A 20,470-nucleotide genomic window follows, 5' to 3' on the forward strand; every position below is an offset into this window, starting at 1 on the left:
AGTTAAGTGATGATGTGATATAAGGCATAGGGCAGACTTTTAAGCCCACATGTATATAATCATGAAAATAAGTACAATATATTAGAATGCTAGCATCCATTTGGTTTATATTATTTAGCATATGATTTTATGTGAGACAAATGGTAGATGTCACAAATTTGGAAAGCATCTTAATGTATCTTTAGATGATAGGAATGTATGTTTCTTGAGACAATAAAATGTCCACAGAACCACAAAATTTCAAGGCTAGGAAGAATCTTAGAGACTTTCTAGTCCAACCCTTAGTGACTCAAATAAGAATTCTCACAAAATTTTCAACAGGGCATCCAGCCTGTGCTTGAAGAATTCCATTGGTGCGGAGCCCATACCCTCTGAAGGAAGCCGATCTTACTTTTAAAAGGCTAACATTAATTGTTAGAAAGATTTTCCTTTCATTAAGTTGAAGTCTGACTTTCTACAGCTTCTTTCTTTTGTTCCTAGTTCAGCCTCTTAGGCACAAGAAAAAATGTTGGATAGATGGCAATCCCTTTTCCATGAAGCCCTTCAAATCCCTCAAGTCTTTTTCTGACAAAACATCTTCATTTCCTTGTATGACATTCTTTCAAGAATACACAGTATTTTCATTGTCTTCCTGAGGATGAGTTCTAGTTTGTTAATGCCCTTCCTAAAATTTAGTGATTAATTGCTAAATTAAATTGCTAAATTTCCCATATGGTTTGAGCAGGATGGTCCAACCACAAATATGCAGGACTTGCTATCTCCTTTGCATCATAAGATTTCGTTGTATGACAGACATGACATAAATTGACTAACTATTGAGTTTGCAAACCATTGAAATCACCAGATGATTTTCTTACAACTGGTTGTCTGCCTCTTCCATTTTCTTGTACTTAACAGTTGTCTTTTTGGACTCTAGTAAAGGTCTTTACTGTTAAGACTATTGACTTTTATCTAATTATATATAACCCATCATTGCAATTTATCAAAATATTTTGAATCCCAATTCTGTCATTCAGCATATCCTTCCCAATTTTCTATCATTTGTCGTCTATGCCACTATCCAAATCATTGCAGAGAGAGAGAGAGAGAGGGAGAGAGAGGGAGAGAGAGAATATCGGTGTGGTGCAGGGAAAAGATTCCTGACCTTGGAGTGCCCTTAGTATAAATTCTATCTTTGCAAATTATTAGCTGCTTTACCTGGAACAAGTCACTCAACTTCTGTTGGAGCTAAGTTTCCTCACATATAAAATGAGGAGATTAGACTAGATAACCTCTAAGCTCCCTTCCAGTTCTAGATGTGTCCTCCTATATGGAATAAAACTATGCCAAGGATGGAGTTCTATCCTTAGGATGGTCCTAAGTTAGAGTCTTTTACTCCCTACTTAGATTAGTACATTAATCACTCTTCTGTAAGTGTGTTATACAAACAGTTTTGAATTTACTTAATGGTGCTGAAGATGTTGGTCTAGTGGATGGGGCCCTGGACTTGAAGTCAGGAAAACCTGATTTTAAATTCTGGCCCAGATAGTTATGAACTGTGGGACCATAGTCAAGTTACTCAGTGTTTCTTAGCCTTCACCTTAACCCTAGACATTTAAGGTTAGGGTTAGGGTTAGAGAGAAGAAACTCTCATTTTCCTATGCTGTCTTTGAGAACAATATGGCTAAAAAAAAGAGCATCCTATGACTGACCTGGATATGTGATACTTTGAAACTAGGCTGGTGTTCCGATGACAAACATGTGGCCTGTTTCCTGTTCAAAACTCAGATTTACCTTTGATCTACTATGTATGTATGTATGCACACAGACACACAACTGGGACATATATACATGTATCTTGTTCTTTACATGTGTGTGGTTATTTATGTATAGTGTCTTCTGTTAGAATGTTAGCTCCATAAGGGCAAGGACTGTTTTTTGCTTTTCTTTTTATCTTTAACACAGCACAGTGCCTGCCTAGAGTAAGCATTTAATAAATGTTTGTTGATTGACTGATAGTAAGACCTACTTAAACTTGTACTCTGCTAATACACATTGCTTTTGAGAATCAGGGTCACCCTGATGCGATCATGAGGCACTGAGAAAATATTTTAGCAGCTTTATTAAAAAAGAAATTAGTGGAATCTTGATAAACTCTTTTGGTTTTGGGCATCAACCCTTTTGAAGTAATTATGAACTATCTCTTTAATAATGATGATAATCCCTTTAATAATCAAAGGATTTTAGCAGGAATTCAATTCAGGCTCACTGGTCTCTCATTTGTCAGTCAGTCTGAAAACACTTATTAAGCACCAACTGTGTGCCAGTTACTAAAATAAGTGTTGGGCACTTTAAAGGCGCTCTCTCTCTCTCTCTCTCTCTCTCTCTCTCTCTCTCTCTCTCTCACTCTCTTGCTCTGTCTCCTCTTCCTTCCTCCCTTTCTTCCTCCCACTTCTCCCCCAGTTCCCAAATCAGGATAATCACTATTCTCTTCTCCTCAAGATCCTTTCAAGTGTTTTTTTAAAAATATTTTCAGAGATCACTATCAGCAATTTTAAAAAAATCAGCATCATTTCTTTTAGTACCCTGGGGGCCTGATGAGAAGGCAGCTAGTTCTTCATTTACATTTATTTTGTATTTACGTTCTCTGTTAACCATTGTTACTCTCTTAATTGAGAAAATAAGCCAACAAAATCTAAAGGTCAGAGGTATAAGAAGAGAATCAGAAAGCTTGGCAGCACCTTAAGACATAATTCAAGTCATGGCTTCTGGGCTTTAGGCAAGGATTTTATTACTATCTCTATACCCTAGGTAGAGGTGTGTGACTTCTGAAAATTTGGGGTCTTGGTAACTGTTTATATGTGAGGTCTTTTTCAGGTGTTATTAATACTTTCAGAAATTAAAGAAACTCTGTAAAGAGCAGGGTGTGTTGAATACCTTATTTTGTTCCAATGACATGTATGAACATAGACTGTGTTAAAGGGTAGAGTGTTGCTTGGGCCTGTTGCTTCATGGTGGGTTAGGCTGATGAATATCTTGTTGAATATGCTGAAACTGTGGGAGTTGTTTCCAAACCACAGAGTTCAGTAAATGGAATGAGAAAACATACAGGGGACAATTTATTGTCTGACAGTCACCCTTTCTAGTCTTTCAGGTGGCCTGAGAATCCATGGGATTTAGTAATCCATTTAAATGGTGTGAATGATATTGTTGTAGAGCAAACCAATATATTGAGTTATATTTGTAGTGTTTCATAGAAACTCTCCAAACCTTCCTACTCGCCTGCCACCAGGTGACTTGTGAAAATGCTCACGGTGGTGTGTAGGAACCATCCTGGATTCTATACATGAAATGGGGAACAATTCAGTTTCTTCAATATACATTGTCAGAATGCAAGATAATTCTTAATAAAATGATACAGATGTTTTTATGAATTTGTAAGGAAAAAAATCTTAACATTAGACTATGGTACAGTGAGTGGAAAGATACTTGTTTTGAGTCAGAGAACTTTGGTTCACCTCTCACCCCTGTTACTATGTGTGTTATCAGCCATAGCTCCTCCTTTGAAAATGAGGGTGAGGCTATGTGGCCTCTAAATTCCATTCCAACTCTAATTTTTATGATCAGAATAAATAAATATGAATAAAGTAATAGAAGCCTGTACTATTTTATCTACTCAAGTATGTGGTTAAGGTTTTTGATTTTTTTTTTTTTAAGATTTACATGATGACTATTGGACACATCATCAGATAATGTGGAAATAGCTGACAGTGTCAGGAAACTGAAATGAGGAGAGTAAGTGATCTGAATTAAGGTTGTGTACAGTCTGGTGCTGGCTGTAGACAAGACTTCATATTTAAATGCAGTGTGGCTTTAGGCTGTTGTTTACAACTGCTTTTGCCTCAAACTACAGGTAGCTTCATGGGTCAGTTAGAATGACTGATCATCAGCTTTTATTCTCAGATTTTTCTACTTCTTATCTTTATATATGTAAGCACATACATACACATACACATATGTATACACACATATTTCCCCAACTATGTGCCAGTTACTGCATTATTTTTGATGAATTTTTCTCTGTTTATATCTATCTAGATACATCTATTTATGAATAGACACATAGATAAGAAGCAGAAAAGTTTACACATATATATATATACACATACATATATATGTACAAACATACAAATATATACATACATACATATATATAAATTTCACCCTTTTCTATTTTAATAAAATACCTATTTCTAAAAAAAATTAGCTCCTTAACACTGTGACTAAGTTATTTCTTTAATAATAGGATGCTCTAGTTTAGAGAGTAAAAAATTACAAAAGATAAAGGGAGGCAACTGTTCTCATTAAGATCCCAAAGATGGGGACAGCTAGGTGGCTGGAGCAGTGGATTGAGCTTTGGCCTTGGAGGACCTGGGTTCAAATTTGGCCTTAGACACTTGACACTTAATAACTGTGTGACCCTGGGCAAGTCACTTAACCCTGATTACCTCACCAAAAAGAAAAAAAAAAGATCCCAAATGAGTGGGATGCCCCTGTGAAGACTTCTCAGTGTAATTAAGGTTTGGGATAAGATTATCCTGAACTTGGAGATAAGTTCATGAGGCAGAATAGGATATAGATTTCTATAATTCCCCCTTCTCCCAGTGTTGTCAGTAGTTAAAGATTGCCAAATCTGAAACCGCCCCCCCCCCCCCCCCCCCCCCCCCCCTTTTGTTGTTACATTTCGGTCGTGGTGACCTTCCCATAGCAGTGTCTAGCTTGAATGCACATTCTAAATGTTTCATTTTGGCAGCAAACTAAGGTGATGGATATGTATATTGTTTCTTTGTTCTCTGGCTCTGGGAATAGATTTTTGCACTTAGATTGTAAGCCAAATATTGGATAGTTGGTGGGAGGGGGAGTTTTCCCCGTTAGGGCTATTTAATCTGCCTTTTTGCTTCTGTATTTTCGTCTCCTTTCATCAGAAGCATCCTGGTGAGAGGACACCCAATTCTCCAGAATTGAAATAAACTTTCTGTTCCTACCTTGAGATACCTCTGAGTTTTTTTGTTTTTTTTTTAAGTAGCATCCCACACACCAAAGTTGACTTGAAATGAGCAGAATAGATGGTTCATAATAATATGTCTTCTTCAAATGAGTATTGGAGCAATGGGGGTCAGCCAGGTCACATCTCAAAGTTATTTCCAGTCTACTATATAGTAATACTGAACACTGAAATTGCAGTCAAAGGACTGGGTTTGAATCTTACCTTGGCTATTTTAGGATTGAGAGGATTCTACTACATTATCTTATACATTTACTACCAGTGTTAAATCCCATTATTCAGTGGAAACAGTGGGATTAAGGATTTGCTTAGAACATAAATAGCTTTCCTATTTGTTGTAGAATTGTGTGTGGACATTTTATAAACTGACTTATAGGCTGGCAGACTTAAAAATAAGTTAAAATTTTCTGGGTTAAAACTAGCTCTTGCATAACAAAACTTATATCATGGTTTATTTTAATTTGCTGGTGAAAACTAATGCCACAGAATTTATTGCACTGGATGCTCTTGAAGGCTGTAGCTAAAGGAAACATAATTTTGTTTCTGAGAGTTTTCTAAAGCAAGTATGATGTCCTGCTCAGTAGAACTAGTCTAGTGGGAATGATGACAGAAGAAAATTTAGCTGTTAGCACTGGATTTTGAGTCAGAGGACTTGAGTTTGAATCGTAACTTCTACCTACTACTAGAGTAGCCTTGAGCAAGTTGTTTTACACATTTTAACCTCAGTTTCCTTTTCCTTCAAATGAGGGAGTTGAACTCAGTAATCTTTAATCTCCCTTGAATCTTTAAATTTTCTGCAATCATTTGGAACTATGCTCATCATAGAGCCAGATATCCATTTTCTGGTACTCCTTGGAGGAATTCCCATAGGATGATAATCATACCCACTAGGCAGGGATTGAATTGTTAAATATGAATTCTGCTTAGCATATATGAGATTGTGATTTTGTACTGAAATGCTTATTTGTATTGATATGAATGAAACCCTGTTTTGACAATCATCCAAAACACTAATATCCCTAAGTTGAAACCATAAGGACAATGATGATGTTGGTGTTTTTTAGGAGTAACTAGAAAGTATCATAAAGGACTTTAAAGATTAGTCATTATGCAGGTGTTACGTGATCGAAATTTACATTATGAGAAGAAACATGTGGACTTTGGAAAAGAATTTAGATTCCAGAAATGCATATTCAATAATCAAGGGCTAGTTTAAAGGAGACATTCCCTTAAGCTGACATATGGCATTAGATACATTATCTCTGTTGGAATTTAGTAGTCTATGCAATAAAATGTGAGGCAGCAGACAAGGTTGCTATATTTATACAGCTGAAGTAAGATGGCCAAGAGGTAGGGCACTGCCACGTTGGTATCACCCATATGTTTTTGTGCCTGCTCAGCTTCTTTTCTCTCTCTCTGCAGCATCACATATCTCTACCATGAATCTTTACCACCACAGAAAGTGAGAGATTCCTATTTTAAAGACTGTGCTCATAAACAAGAACTTGGGGTACAAGGAACTGTGTGACTATACACAAAGCAAGGCATTTGGCAGCAAGGATAAGTTCTTGAGAGTTTGTCACTGAGTCCCATTCACATCATTAAAATGATGGAAGGGAGGGGGGAAGGAAGGGAAGAAGGAAGGCAGGAAGTGATAGAGGAAGGAAGAGAGGAAAGAAGGAAGGCGTGAAGGGAGGAAGAGAGGGAGTTATGTGCTAAGCACCCTGCTAAGAGTTTACTAGTTTTATCTCATCTGATCCTTACAACAACCCTGGGAGGTAGGTGTCCTTGTTATCTGCATTTTATAGTAGAGAAAACTGAAGCAGGCAGCAGTTAAGTGACTTGCTTAGAGTCATAGAAGTAGTTATTATCTAAGGCCAGATTTGAATTATGGTCTTTCTGACTTCAGGCTCAGTTTTTATATCAGGATATCTTGGATAATCAGGAAGCATTTTTTAAAAATAATAATGGTTTGGCACTGTTTTATTTCACAAAAGCCTGAAAACTACCTTACATTTTAAGATTGTGTACTTGGTTTGTGTGTTAATGTCTGTTTCACTTACTATCCATTCATCTCTCTGTATGTCTAATAATCTATTGGTCAACCCTAATTTATGAATGTGAACATACAAATAACTGACATTGTATACCTCCCCAGAACTGGTACTTCACTGCACTTTCAGCAGAGATTCTTAATATTTTTTGTGTAATGGGACACTTTCGCAATCTGGTGAAGCCTATGTACCACTTCTCAAAAAAAACAAATATTTTTAATGCATAGGTTAAAATGCAAAGGATTACAAAGGAAACAGTATATTGATATATTAGATATCAAAGTATTAAAAAGCTCACAAATTCATAGATTCTAGTTTAAGAACCCTTATATTAGACTCTTTTCTCATTCTCTCTTTTTTTTTTTTTAACTCTGGAATCCACCCTACCCCCACCCCTCACCCACTTCCTTCTTGCTGCTAGAAAGATAACTATGGCAGTGGCCATCAACTCAGTTTTCATTTACCCATGGCACCATATGATCTCTCCAAAGCAGTGAATAAAGGTATATTAGTTTTATTTCTGTTCTCAGAGAACCTAGAGGCACCCCTTAGGGATAATTAGGGAATTTGTGTCTTAGCTTATTTAAATGGAATGCTTTATGTAAAGAATCAAAAATTCTTGATAACAGTCTTGTCTTTCAAGGCATGAGGCAGCTAGGTGGTGCAGTAAATAGAGTGCCAGGTTTGGTGTCTGGAAGGCTCCTCTTCTTGAGTTCAAATCTGTCCTCTGACACTTCCAGACTATGTGACTCTGGGCAAATCACTTAACCCTGCTTGCCTCTGTTTCGTCATCTGTAAATTAAGCTGGAGAAGGAAATGGCAAACCACTCCAGTATCTTTGCCAAGAAAACCCGAAATGGAGTCACAATGGATAAGACACAACTGAAAACAACTGAACAACAACAACTTCCATGGCCTATTTTAATATGGAATCATAGAATCATAGAGCCTGGAGCAGGAAAGGACCTCAAAGTCCATCTAGTCCAAACTTCTCATTTTACAGATGAATAAACTGAGACCCGTTAAGTGGCAGGAGAGAGATGTGAGGTCAGGTTCCATGATTTCAGCCATTGCCCTTTTCACTGTACCTTGATGCCTCCCTCAACATGGCTACCTACATTGGATCTCTTGAAACTGGATTTATTATATAAAAATAATTCATTTCATTGGTGATGGGAATGAGACAAGCAAGAATCCATTTATTCTGATTTCATCTGTACCTATTACCATATCCTTCCATAGTCATCTGCTCTAAAGCAGGTACATTAGGTGTCCATAATGGTGAGTAGCCCTATGCTAGATTTTCAGAATCTTATGCAATAAGACAATGTCAGAAAGGGGTTTGGCTGGTTCAAGAGTTCCTTTCTGGATTTTTAAGTGAGAAAATGTCTTCTGCCACTCACCAGTTTGATTGTACTTAGAGTAATGAGAAGGATATCTGAATAGATCACAAGAAATGGAGATTGGCTACTTAATCAAGTTTGCCTTCTTTGCATTGGAGAGTAGAGCATTAGAATGGCAAGAATGAAATAGTATGGAATAAAATGGAATTGCAGTTCCTAGTCTCATCTTTATGTTTAACAAAATGTCCCTTTGTGCTGCTTTCACACTTACTAGCAAAAAAAAAAAAAGCTTTCTACAGAGCTGGATTAAAGAGAATTTTGCCTCTAATGTATAGTGACGTAGAAGAACCATGACTTTTACTTGAGTGCCAAACCACAAACACAACATTTTCTTTACTTGAAAGCATTGGAATGGCACTATTTACTAAGCTTCAGGCTTTAGTTCTAAAGACACAAATGCCACTTGTCCAGAAGCTATGTGCCTTCCCACTTCCCCTACAGTTGAGAGCATTTCACATGATTCTTTGAAGTGTAATTCACTAGCTTAAATTAATAAATGTTGTTGTTGTTGTTTTGGGGGAAGAGGGACATATGTAATTATCTTAACCAAGTAGAAAGGGCAGAGTACATAAAATATTGGGAAACTCTGTGTTCCAAAATATGTTTACTGTTGATCATCATTGATTTACATAAATCATATCTCCTACTAGCTTTGTTTCATCACTTGTGAAATGGAGAGAATATTCATTACTAATCTCATTTGGACACATTAAGCAGAAAATTAACCTCTGTCCATTCTCCAATACTCTTTTCTGTAACCTCTTTCCCCTTTAACCTGTCCCTTCTCTTTTCTACAAATGGCAGCAAGAATCATTGTTTAATATCATTGCAATTTGTTACAGTGATCCCTAATTCCTTACATCTTCCATAGTTCCTAATATTCTTTTCTATCAAATCCAAACATATATAAGCATGTACTTGCTGGGCCTCTACCAGTAAATTATTCCATTTATCTGCCCTCAGCTGTCATTTCTCTTGGTTTGGATGCGCTGTTCCAGCCCAGTGCACATTTTTACAAATCCTAGGATGTTTGATCATGTCTGCTTTGGTGTCTTCATGACTTTACTCCTTTTTCTTTTCTTTTTTTTTTTTTTTTTTTGGAGCCTGTTCCCTTCCTTTTTAGCCAAGTCAAATGACTGTACTCACAATGTTCAAAACTTGTTTCCTTTATGAAACCTTCCCAAGCAAACCCAATGTGGTGCTTGTCTCTTTAGTTTTTTGTTTCTTTTAACTACCTTGTCTGTAGATTTAGCCTTAGCACTCCTCTTCCTCAAACTTTAATTTTTCCTATTGGTTATTGAGTATATTTTAAAGTGTTTGGTCTGGCATTCAAGAACCTATACAATCTAATATGACCCTCTTCTGCTAGCCTTATTTCATATTAATCCTCTTCCTACCTTCTGCCAAACTAGACTACTCGCAGATACCTGTATATATTCTACATTTGCCCATCTGGAATGTTTTCCCTAGTTCCTCTGCCTACTTCATCATTGCTATTCTTTAAAGCCCAATTCTGATGTCATCTCCTTTAGAAAATTCTAACTGATGCCATCATAGGAAATTAGGCTTAGAGCCTAGTCTAGCCCCTCATTTTATAGATGAGTAAACTGAGGCCTAGCAAGACTCAGTAAGTTTCCCAAGGTTATATAGGTAGTAAGCATCATCTTCATGAACCATTCACATGGCATTTTGAATGTCTTTTATCCATCCTTTAATTGTTCATGAGAAAGTAGGAACAAGTCTTCACCAGCAAAAATAAAGTAATTGGAATAATAATCCAGATAATTCTGTCTCTTACATTCTTCCTATTTTGTATTCTAGTTATTTGTGTATGTGTATTTTCTTCCTGTTAAGATTGTTAACTTCAGGAGGGAAAGGTTCATGTATTACTCATATGTTGCACATTTCCCAGAGCTTAAACACAGTGCACTACTCAAAGCACGTGCTTAATAAATGCTAGTTGAGTCGAATCACTGCAGATCAGTTGCAGATATGAAGGAAAAAGGGACATACATAGCTATCCTTTTCTATTTTTCTAGGGAAAATGAATAACTTTTTGTGTGATCGAGATCCCTGTTTTCAATTGTCACCGTGACCAAAGCGGTCATTTCTTTAGAAGTGATGAAATCCATTGTAGAAGTGTTTATAACGTGGGTTGGATTGAATTAAATTCAAGACAGTAAATCTGATCTTTGTTTTGTTCTTTTTTTAGATACTTAGATTTTGCTTGGAATTATTTTTTTCCATTCAGAGTATCAACTGGATTTGACAGAAATGATATCATTATAGTTTTTTTTTTTTTTTTTAACAGTTGCTTGTCAGTTATTTCACAGTCTACACCCATGATACCTTAATTCTAAGCTAAACCATTGTTCAGCACATCTTATGTACCCATGACTCTGCTCTTTAGGGCTTGATGGCCAAACCTCTCCTTAATCAGATTACAGCTAAATTACTGCTTATCTTGCGCCTCACTTTCTATGTTGTGATTGTGGTCTATCGAAGGTCAGCAATGTACTTATTTCTTCTGGCTGCTCAAAATTCTCATCCTTGTTTCTGTTAGAGCATTTACCAGCTCCTAAAAGCTATGTTAGAGGTTTTTTGGTAAGTTTTTTTTTTAAGTCTAGTTTTGAAGGAACATTATGTTTTCTTTCTTTAAGATTTAATTTGTATTCGGTCTTGAGCCCTATGCAGTTTGTAACTAATTTCTCTTAAGTATTGGAGTGCATATTACTTCTAGAGAAGCCTTGACTGAAGGTGTGACTTACATGACTGAGGGAGGGGATAGAGTCATTATTTTCATATCTCGAAGAGTTAAGAATCAGGCTAGCTGTGCAATAATGTATAAATACTTTTTTTTTCTGGAACTGGTTTGCAAAAATCAGTACAAGATGTTATTTTTGTGTCAGGGAAGCTGTTTTTAATTCTTAATTTAAAATTTTAGGTATTCATAAACATATAACCATTTTTTTTTTACCTAAGTCCTTCTCTGATGATTGATCCTAGTGAGGTGACCCCATGTCATGCTCTCAGACTGTGCTAATGAAGCATCAGCTCTAGCCAGTCTTTCTAGGCTAGAAAGGCTTTACTTGTTGGCCTAGTGAATGCTTTTCTTCTGAGAATATGCCTGGCTAAATTCAGAGAGGTTCTTCATCAGATTGGCTGTAGACTTGAAGTTTTTCATCCATAGCAACCCTTGCAGGCTCTCAGCTGGGTCAATGAGAGTTTATCATCTGTGTGGGGAATCCCCACATTCACAAAATCTTAGATCTTCAAAATATTGAAGCAAATATATTCATAAGTGAGTTCACCCAATGAAGTCATTTAAGTGAAATGATATAAAGGATATTAGAAAAAATGTTTTCTATATTTTTAATTGACTTATCAAACTCTTCTAAACAACCAGTATTTTAAGTGAATACTTTTAGAAGTGAGCTGCTGCATGCATGTATTTCAAAGAGATTCAATCTATGCTATTTCTCAGCTTATTTGATATCCTATTTAACAACATTATTAACTTATTTTAGGGAAAACTTACCTGATGGACTCTGATTTTCAGCCAAAGTGAGCTAAATAATATTGCTATTCTTGTGGTGAACAATTAATACTATTTTGTGAGGAGTTTCAAGGATGGCTTTCCCACAAAACCTATGTAACCCCTCTATACCTTAGATGTCTTCATGAGTTGCTGTGGCCAAGCTATTCATCACCTGGTAGCCATCCTTTTTTATTTATTTATTTGTTTTATTCTTAAGAAAGAAAACAAACATTTCTATAACATAGAAAAAAAGATGATTGTACACGAAACTACAAATCTGTTATGTACAACTTGCTATTATTTTTAAACATATGATAAAGTTATCATGTAACTTTCTTTTGGCGATAACAGTTGTTCAGTTGTTGTTCAGTCATTTCAGTAGTGTCCAATTTTTTGTGACCTCATTTGGGATTTTCTTGGCAGAGATACTGGAGTGGTTTGACATTTCCTTCTTCAGCTCATTTTACAGATGAGGAAACTGAGGCAAATAGGGTGAAATGACTTGCCCAAGGTCACACAGCTAGTAAGAGTCTGAGATCAGATTTTAACTCAGGAAGATGTGGTGCCACCTAGCTGCTTGATGCATAGTAGCTAGCATTTATATACCCTTTAATATTTGCAAAGTACTTTATGTGTTTCTGCAGTTACATAGGCTTGTCCTCAGAAGTCCATCCAACGTATTTTCTTCTTGATTTCTTTCCCTCTTATTAATACCTGCTGCTAATATGCTCCATTGTCAGGGCCTCTGAGAACCAAAGGTCCCTTCCACCATTGTTCTACTTTGAAAAAACTATGATTATAGTTATTTAATTTTGACTCCTGTTTTCAAATAGTCTCCTTAACATCAACTGGAAATGGAATTAGTGTTTGTCAGTTGAGACCAATTCAAATCCTATGACTCCAATTTGTTTCTATTAACTTAACATCAGAATTAATAACCTGGAGTTATCAGGTGGTATGCAGTGTATCTTACAATATAGTTGAGAAATATCTTGGATACCTATTAAGACAACAAGGGATAGTGGATAGAGTGCTGGACTGGGATTCAGGAAACCATGTACTTAAGTCCTACTTCAGATACTTATTGGATTTGTATGACCTGAGGCAAATCACTTAATCACTCTTGGTTTCAATTTCCTTATTTGTAAAATGAGAAAATTGTACTTGATAATATTTAAGTTCTAAATCTATATATGGGAATCTTGAACACCAAGCCCAACAAATTATGGATCCATATAAAAACACCTTAGTTTCTTTTTATAATTTATTATAAAGTGAATTATCTAAATACAAATTTCCTTCTACTTAAAGTATGCTTTATTTATTTCAACTACTTCATTTTTTTCTTTTGTTTTGATTGACTGGGAGCATTATATTGATTGTTACATACCTCTTCCATGTTTTTAGACAGTGATCACATCCATTTTCAGCCTTCTTCCCAGACTAGAGATAGCTTACCTTTTAATCTACCCTGTCATTAGTCGGACAATTTAATGAAATTCAGTTAAAAGCAAAACAAAACTCAAATAAGTTAGGGATTTTTGTAACTGGCCAAAATTGCCAAAGATCATAGGAGGATACAGCTGCTCCATCTGTAGGTGATATATTTAGGGCAGAAAAAGAACTGTGGAAATTATTAAAAATACAAATTTTAACATAGGGAAAAGGGCAAAGTAGTTTATGTAAATTAGAGTGATTTTCCTCCATTTAGATAACATAAGTAAAGTTCTGCAGTATTTCATAAGATCCTAGGATCACAGATTCATTGCTGTAAACAACCTTGGAGTCCAAAGAGGCTAGCCTTCTCATTTTACGTGTAAGAAAACTGAGGCACAGAGAAGTTAAATGACTTCCCCAGGGTCATTCAGCTAGTAAATGGCTGAGGAAGCCTTTGAGCCTTGTATTCCTACCTCCAAGTCCAGTGCCCTATCTACTTGTTGCTTCCCATTCTCTCAACTTGCTTGAGATCTGGGCTATCCCTTATTATCTAAATCTTATTAGATTCCTTGCATTCACAAAGATAATTCACCTCCTGGTTGATAAGAATGTTCCTGGCATTCCCAGAAAAGTTTATTTTAATTAAAAAACAAATACCATTTGGGAGTTGATATAAATAGTAATTTATGCACTCAGAGAATCACTTAAATTTTGATTATTTTATTTTTACCATATCAGTTTGTTTTTTTTTGCCTTGAGGGATGCTTCTCTAGATAATAAATCCTTTAGAAATTGTCAATACAGTTACTTCTCTGGGCAGTTTCTATTAGTTAAGTTTTTTTTTCCTCTTAGAAATGGTTATTTCATTGGTTTAGCTAACAAAATGTATACTTAATGAACTATTATTTCATTTAAAAATCTGACAAATATAATGAATATTGCCTTTGTATGAATAATAATTTCACATAATGGACCTCATTTATTTTAATGCCCTTCTGCCCCCAGGCAAACTGAATTAAAACATATGAATGAGGGCAAAAATCTAATAACAAACTCTAAATAATTCTAAATTTGAATAATTCTAGAGAGACTGATATAATGTCACTGGAGCTGAACTATTATTAAAGTATATAAAATAATTTAATGTATGTTTTCCTCATTTTATACAATGAGGTCATTTTATATAGCTGTAAAATTTAACTTGTTAGGTTTTAGATATGATGAAAATCTACAGATGACAGAACTTGCACCATATTCAAGCTCATATTCAATAAAGTGGCATCTGGTTGAGCTGCAGTAGTCAAAGACTGTCACAATTTTCATTATCAAAGTTTTTTTTTTAATTAATGTTTTGCTCATTTATTATAGCCACTCCCTTCCCCACCTCGGGCCAAAGCTTGTCAATCAAGTTACATGGATCAAAATATAAAAATCATACAGTCAAGAGACTACCACAGGCACAAAGTGATTTGAGTTACTGGTAGAAGACAGCTAAAAATCACAAATTCATTTTTACCTTATTTCTGAAAAGTTTGTGTGTGTGACTTTGTGTCTATGAATTTATGTGTGAGTAGGGATGTGAGAATGTGTGTCTCTCTGTATGTGAATTTTTTTCCAAAAGGTTGAGAAAATAAATCTCTTGTGCCTGTGGTTTTTCCATGAAAGGGTATCATCCTAACTTTATTGCTTTGTTGACTATTTATATAGATATTTTCTGTTCACTCTCTGAAAAGCATTTTGATATCACTAGAGGGTGGGGTTGGATATGATCATCAGAAGGATATTACTTTGATTCAAGTGCCTATACTTCAGTTAAGGGAAGAGGAAAGAGGACATTCATATGAATGAGAAATCAAACTTTCCATGGCCCTCCACCAGAAGGGGAAAAGTTCTATTAGAATTCTTATTTCCAACTTTTGCCTTCCTTGTCTTTCAGTGAAAAAGAAGAAACACTTTTTAGTCTGCATCCATTTGGAGGCACTATTAAAAAGAGTCCCAAACCAGAATCATTTCCATTGGTGACTAGTATGGTATCTTCCACTTAATTCAACCCTACTTTTGGAGGAAGATGGTCACTACTAACTTTCCAAATTTTTGGAACAACTCATGCATTTTGGATTTTTATTCTGCCCTGTAGCTAAAGTTAAAAATGGTTCATCTTGTATGCCATATGTTTGTTCTGATGTGTAACAGACCATCTACTTGGAAGGAAAATAATTCCTTTTAACTTTCTTTTTATTCCTTTATTTCTCCTTTTCATCTTTTTCTTTTCCTTTCATATTCTTTTCTATCTTGTCTTGTTTCTGCGTTCTCATCTACTCAATCTTGAAGCAGAAGAGAAGGTGGCAATGGATGGTCAGGGGAGTATGAGGGTTTATAAAAGGAAATCTTTCTGTTCCTCCTCCATTTAAAAAAAAATTCACTTAGAGAGGGATGGTGAACTATTTAGGTAATAGAGATTCCAAATCCTTTTCCAATCATCTCATTCCTTTATTATTGTCATGTTACTCCTTGGATATAGATCAGCATTACTAATGTGCTGCAGGCTGTGTGTGGCCATCATACATTCCTTCATGGGTAACCTGCAACTTTGGTCTTTCCAAATACTGTTGTATTCCAAGATCTTTAATCACTCAATATCATCAAGGGAAAGAATATGTGCTTTCAAAAGACAGATATAAAGGAAAGTGAAATAACAGTACAATGCAATCTGTTATTAAGTATCAAGAGAATGGTGGAGACAGTAGGTGTTATCTAAATAAGAGGAGAGATAAGTGAGATACACTGGAGGAAAATGGTGTGTGAAGTCCTAAGTCTCAAGTTGTACATCCATGTTGTATTCAGTACATGTTGTATTCAAGACCTGTGTTGTGCTCAGCAGTCAGAGAAGACTTCATGGAGAAGGGCAGTTTAATTTGGGCCTTGAAGGAATCAGTGGGGCTTGGTCAGGTAGAGAAGAAGAAATTCCAGTCAGGGATACAGAATAAGCCTTAAGTGATGGGTTTAATAATGATCAATGACCTCTTTAGAAGGCAGAGAGTAGACCAAGCAGACTGGCCAGTATTGAATAACATAGTGAGAAAGGTGTTTTCAGAGAAGGTTTTGGCTTTCTTGCTGCCCTTCACCTGTGACACTTGATATTTCATCTCATTGCTTTTGCAGTGGTTCTTCCCCGTGGTTGAATTGTATTTCCTCTTCTCTGCAATGCAGAATACCCAGTTTCCTTTAAACTCAGCTCGAGCACCAAATTCTTTATGAAGCCTCTCTTGCACCCCTCAGATTTCTAATGCTTTTATTTTGTTATATATTTTGAATGTATCCATAAAATTATAAACTTAGACCTACAAGGGATCCTAGGGGTCCATTGAGTCTCAACTTCTCATTTTGCAGATGAAGAAGGTGAGACTTAGAAACTGTGTGACTTGCCCATGTAATCTTTTCCTCTAGAGCAGTGGTTGGGGAACCTGCGGCCTCAAGGCTATATGTGGCCTTGTACGTCCTCAGGTATGGCCTTTTGACTAAGTTCAAGTTTTACAGAACAAATCCTTTCATTAAAGGGATTTGTTCCATAGAGTTTGGATTCAGTCAAAGGGCCACACTTGAGGACCTAGAGGGTCACATGTGGCCTTCAGGCTGCAGGTTCCCCACTCCTGCTCTAGATTATAAGCACTTTGGGGGCAGCAACTATTTCTTTTTTTTTTTTCTTTGCATCTCTAGCACCTAGCACAGAGCCTTTAATTCAGCAGTCACTAAATATACTATTCTTATTATTCTGTGTAATGACCATGAAATCAATATTTTCCTGATTGAACTAGTATGCAAATCTAGATCTGATGGGTCTGCTCAGAAGTTATTGTTAGAAATGTTCTTTAGTATCCCTTTGAATGCATACGTAGAAATGATATTTTAAATATGAACTTCCATAACTTCTGAATGCAAATGTTTCTATTCAGGAAAAAAAAAAAAAACAGAAACAAAAAAATCCTACTGGTTTCTCAGTCTACACCTAAATCTGTCTATAGGTACTTCTGTCCTGACCACCAAACTGCATTTTATTATACTATTGAGATACCCAAATCTTATTGGGGCTTCTAGAAAGTCTTTTCCTTGGTGACCTTGCAGAATTTGACCTTTTACAGTTCTTCTTGGCCAAAGAGCTCTAAGAAAAGTTCTGGAAACAATACATGGTGGGTAAGTTTCTCAACAGGGCCTCTTCTGTGACCCTATTACATGGAACAGCTTGATATAATACAGTATTCCTTCATAAGGGAAAAATAATTGTCCTATCTCTTCAGACTTTCTAGAGCATATTTGATTCTAGATCATCCTGTCTTATTATACAGCGCATTCATTATAGTTTTACTATGTAGATAGATATGCAGCTATATCTTTTTATCTTCAGAGGGAAATAGGAAAAAATAAATGAGAGAAATTATTATTTCTCTCTTATTTTAATAGCCCATTTTTAAAATTGGAGAGACCCCAGCTTTTCCTCTCCCATCATATTTCCTTGACCACTTTCTCAACAGACAGAGCTGATGGAAGATAGGATTAACATTCTCCTCATTCTGGGTATCTCTACTCCACCCAACTAGCTCAGTCTTGGGTTGGGGATATAGATTCTTTGTCTAGATTGCACAGGGCTGGGGGTGGTCTGAGTATAGCAATAGTTTCTCTGGCCAAGAGTGACATGATGGTCAGTTTTAGCCCCTCATTGGAGTGAACTCACTTTTCTTTGTAAAGTCTGCCTCTCATTAATTATTAATTGCACCCTCAAGAACACTCCTCTTTCAAAGAGCATATAAGCCATGAGCCTGCCTCCAAGATTATCTTTGGCATTCAAGACCATTTATTAAAAATGCTGGCATTATTAATAAGATGACTAATTACCCAGAAATTATGTCTCTTGAATTTTTTTAATGTTATATAAGCATTTATTAAGCTCTGAGTATGTACCAGGCTTTGGGCTAAACACTTTTTACAAATAAGACATTTAATTTTTACAACAGGTCGATCAGGTGAGTGCTTTTATGGTCCCTAATTAACAATTAAATAACCTGAGACTGAGATTTAGTGACTTGCCGAGGGTCACATAGTTAATAAGTATCTGACACTGAATTTGAACTTAGGTCTTCCTGGCTCCAGGCCCAACTCTTTACCCACTGCCACATAGCTGTATAGCTGACTTCTTTTCCAAAAGTAGTGTATTAGTTGAGTTCTGTTTCATTTAACTAATTAGTAGTTATTTCTCATTACATAAGTGGGACTTCTTGTATAACTTTCTATTTTTTTAATTTCTTATTTCACCTGACAATGATTTCATCTCCCAAATACTAATTATTTTGTGTTCCTGAAGGACTATTCAGTTAAAATGGGAGTGTGAATGGTAAATGTTATTTATTGCACAAACATTTTAAAGAGATGTACTTGTTAGTATCCTGCTTACACATTCCACAGAAGACAACTCTAATGAAGGCTTTAGATTCATAAATGGCTGCTGCAATGTTTATACTTCTGAGGCAATAGTTTGGATTCAATGCTGATGCAATAGGCCCTCACTTTGGGTGAAAATCACTTGTTTAGCATTCAATTACTCCAAATATTTTTAATTAACTGGGCAATGAAATTGGAGCAATATTTATTTGGCTGGGATTTTTTCCCCCTATTAAAGAATGCATTTGTCTTCTTTTTTTCCTTAAGGCAGCACATGGTTATAAGTAATGTGATTTTAACTTTTTGTAAATCGAATTTCAGCTAAAGTAAAGTGATGCCAATTTCACAGGGTGATCTGCTTATTAGATTGGGAATGATCTTGGTAGCTGTGATAGAGTAGTTAATTCTTTCAGGAGAGGAGTCATGTTGATTGATAAATATGCTGAGTCAGGAGAGGGTAGACTTGTAATGTCTTGGGAACTAAAGAACTATTTGTTGAAGGGGAACCCTTTTGGGGCTATGAGAATTGTATTCTCCAAAGAACTACTAGATTCATCATATCTTCCCCTCTTTTTTTTTTTTTTGCAATGAAGTTGGTTTGTACTGCCTTTATTGTAGGACATAATGAAGCATGTTGCTGAATTATAAACTCTTAAAAAAAACTGTGTGAAACATGTAAGTCAAGACAGCATAACTAATTTTTATCATAATAATAACTAAAACATACCACCTTTTAAGATTTGCAGCGTGCTTTCCACGCTGATATCATTTCATTCACATAGGTCAGTGCTATTATTATTCTCATTACATAGAGGAAGAAACAGCTAGTACATGCGTAAGGAAATATTTGAACTTGAGTCTCTCCAAACTTGTAGTGCCGGTACTCTAGTATGTCACATGGAATACCCAAACTTCATATTATCATGGGCCACTACTAAGGTTCATTCTCCTTATGAGGTATTATTTCATTTATCTATCTCGGACTATGGAGTGTTGCTCAAGGAGGTCCAGTGTAGCATCATAGGACCTATTCCTTTAATTTCATTGGTCTTCAGAGGTAGCTGTGAAGACATTCCATCCACTAATGTGACTCCACAATCCTTCTGAAGCTTATATCCTTAGAGAGTCGCTTGAGGGTCATGGGAGGTTAAATGATTTGACCAGAGTCAATCAACCAGAGTGTGTCAGAGGTGGGATTTAAACACTGGTCACTTTGACCCATGGACTTCCCATGGAACCTGGGAATTATTATCATTGATTAATTCTGGTAGATCACTCCTTTAAGCTGCCCTTGACCCAGAATTGAGTCACTGAGTAAAGTCATTTGGGCACTGAAAATGATCTTTCCCATAGCAGAATTTGATTGTATCTAGATTATAGATGTTGGAAATTTTATTAGATTAAAAAAAAAAGACAGTCTGGTGAAACTGATTAGACTTTTTGATGGATGCCTTTAACTTCTAGGTATCTGAATTCTAACTTTCATCAGGGTTGAGACAGATTCTTTTTAACTCATGTCATTTTTGTGATGGATTCTGTGGAGGCCTCTAGCTACAAAATA

At 35.9% G+C, this 20,470-nt stretch overlaps 1 protein-coding gene across 1 annotated transcript in view; it reads left to right on the plus strand.

Moving 5' to 3' along the window:
- SEMA5A (semaphorin 5A) overlaps positions 1 to 20,470 on the plus strand; it is a 651,274-nt gene that overhangs the window by 169,443 nt on the left and 461,361 nt on the right. The window lies entirely within an intron of this gene.

The sequence above is a fragment of the Vombatus ursinus genome, unplaced genomic scaffold, assembly GCF_900497805.2.
Source record: "Vombatus ursinus unplaced genomic scaffold, bare-nosed wombat genome assembly UNPS02014791.1, whole genome shotgun sequence".
NCBI lineage: Eukaryota > Metazoa > Chordata > Mammalia > Diprotodontia > Vombatidae > Vombatus > Vombatus ursinus.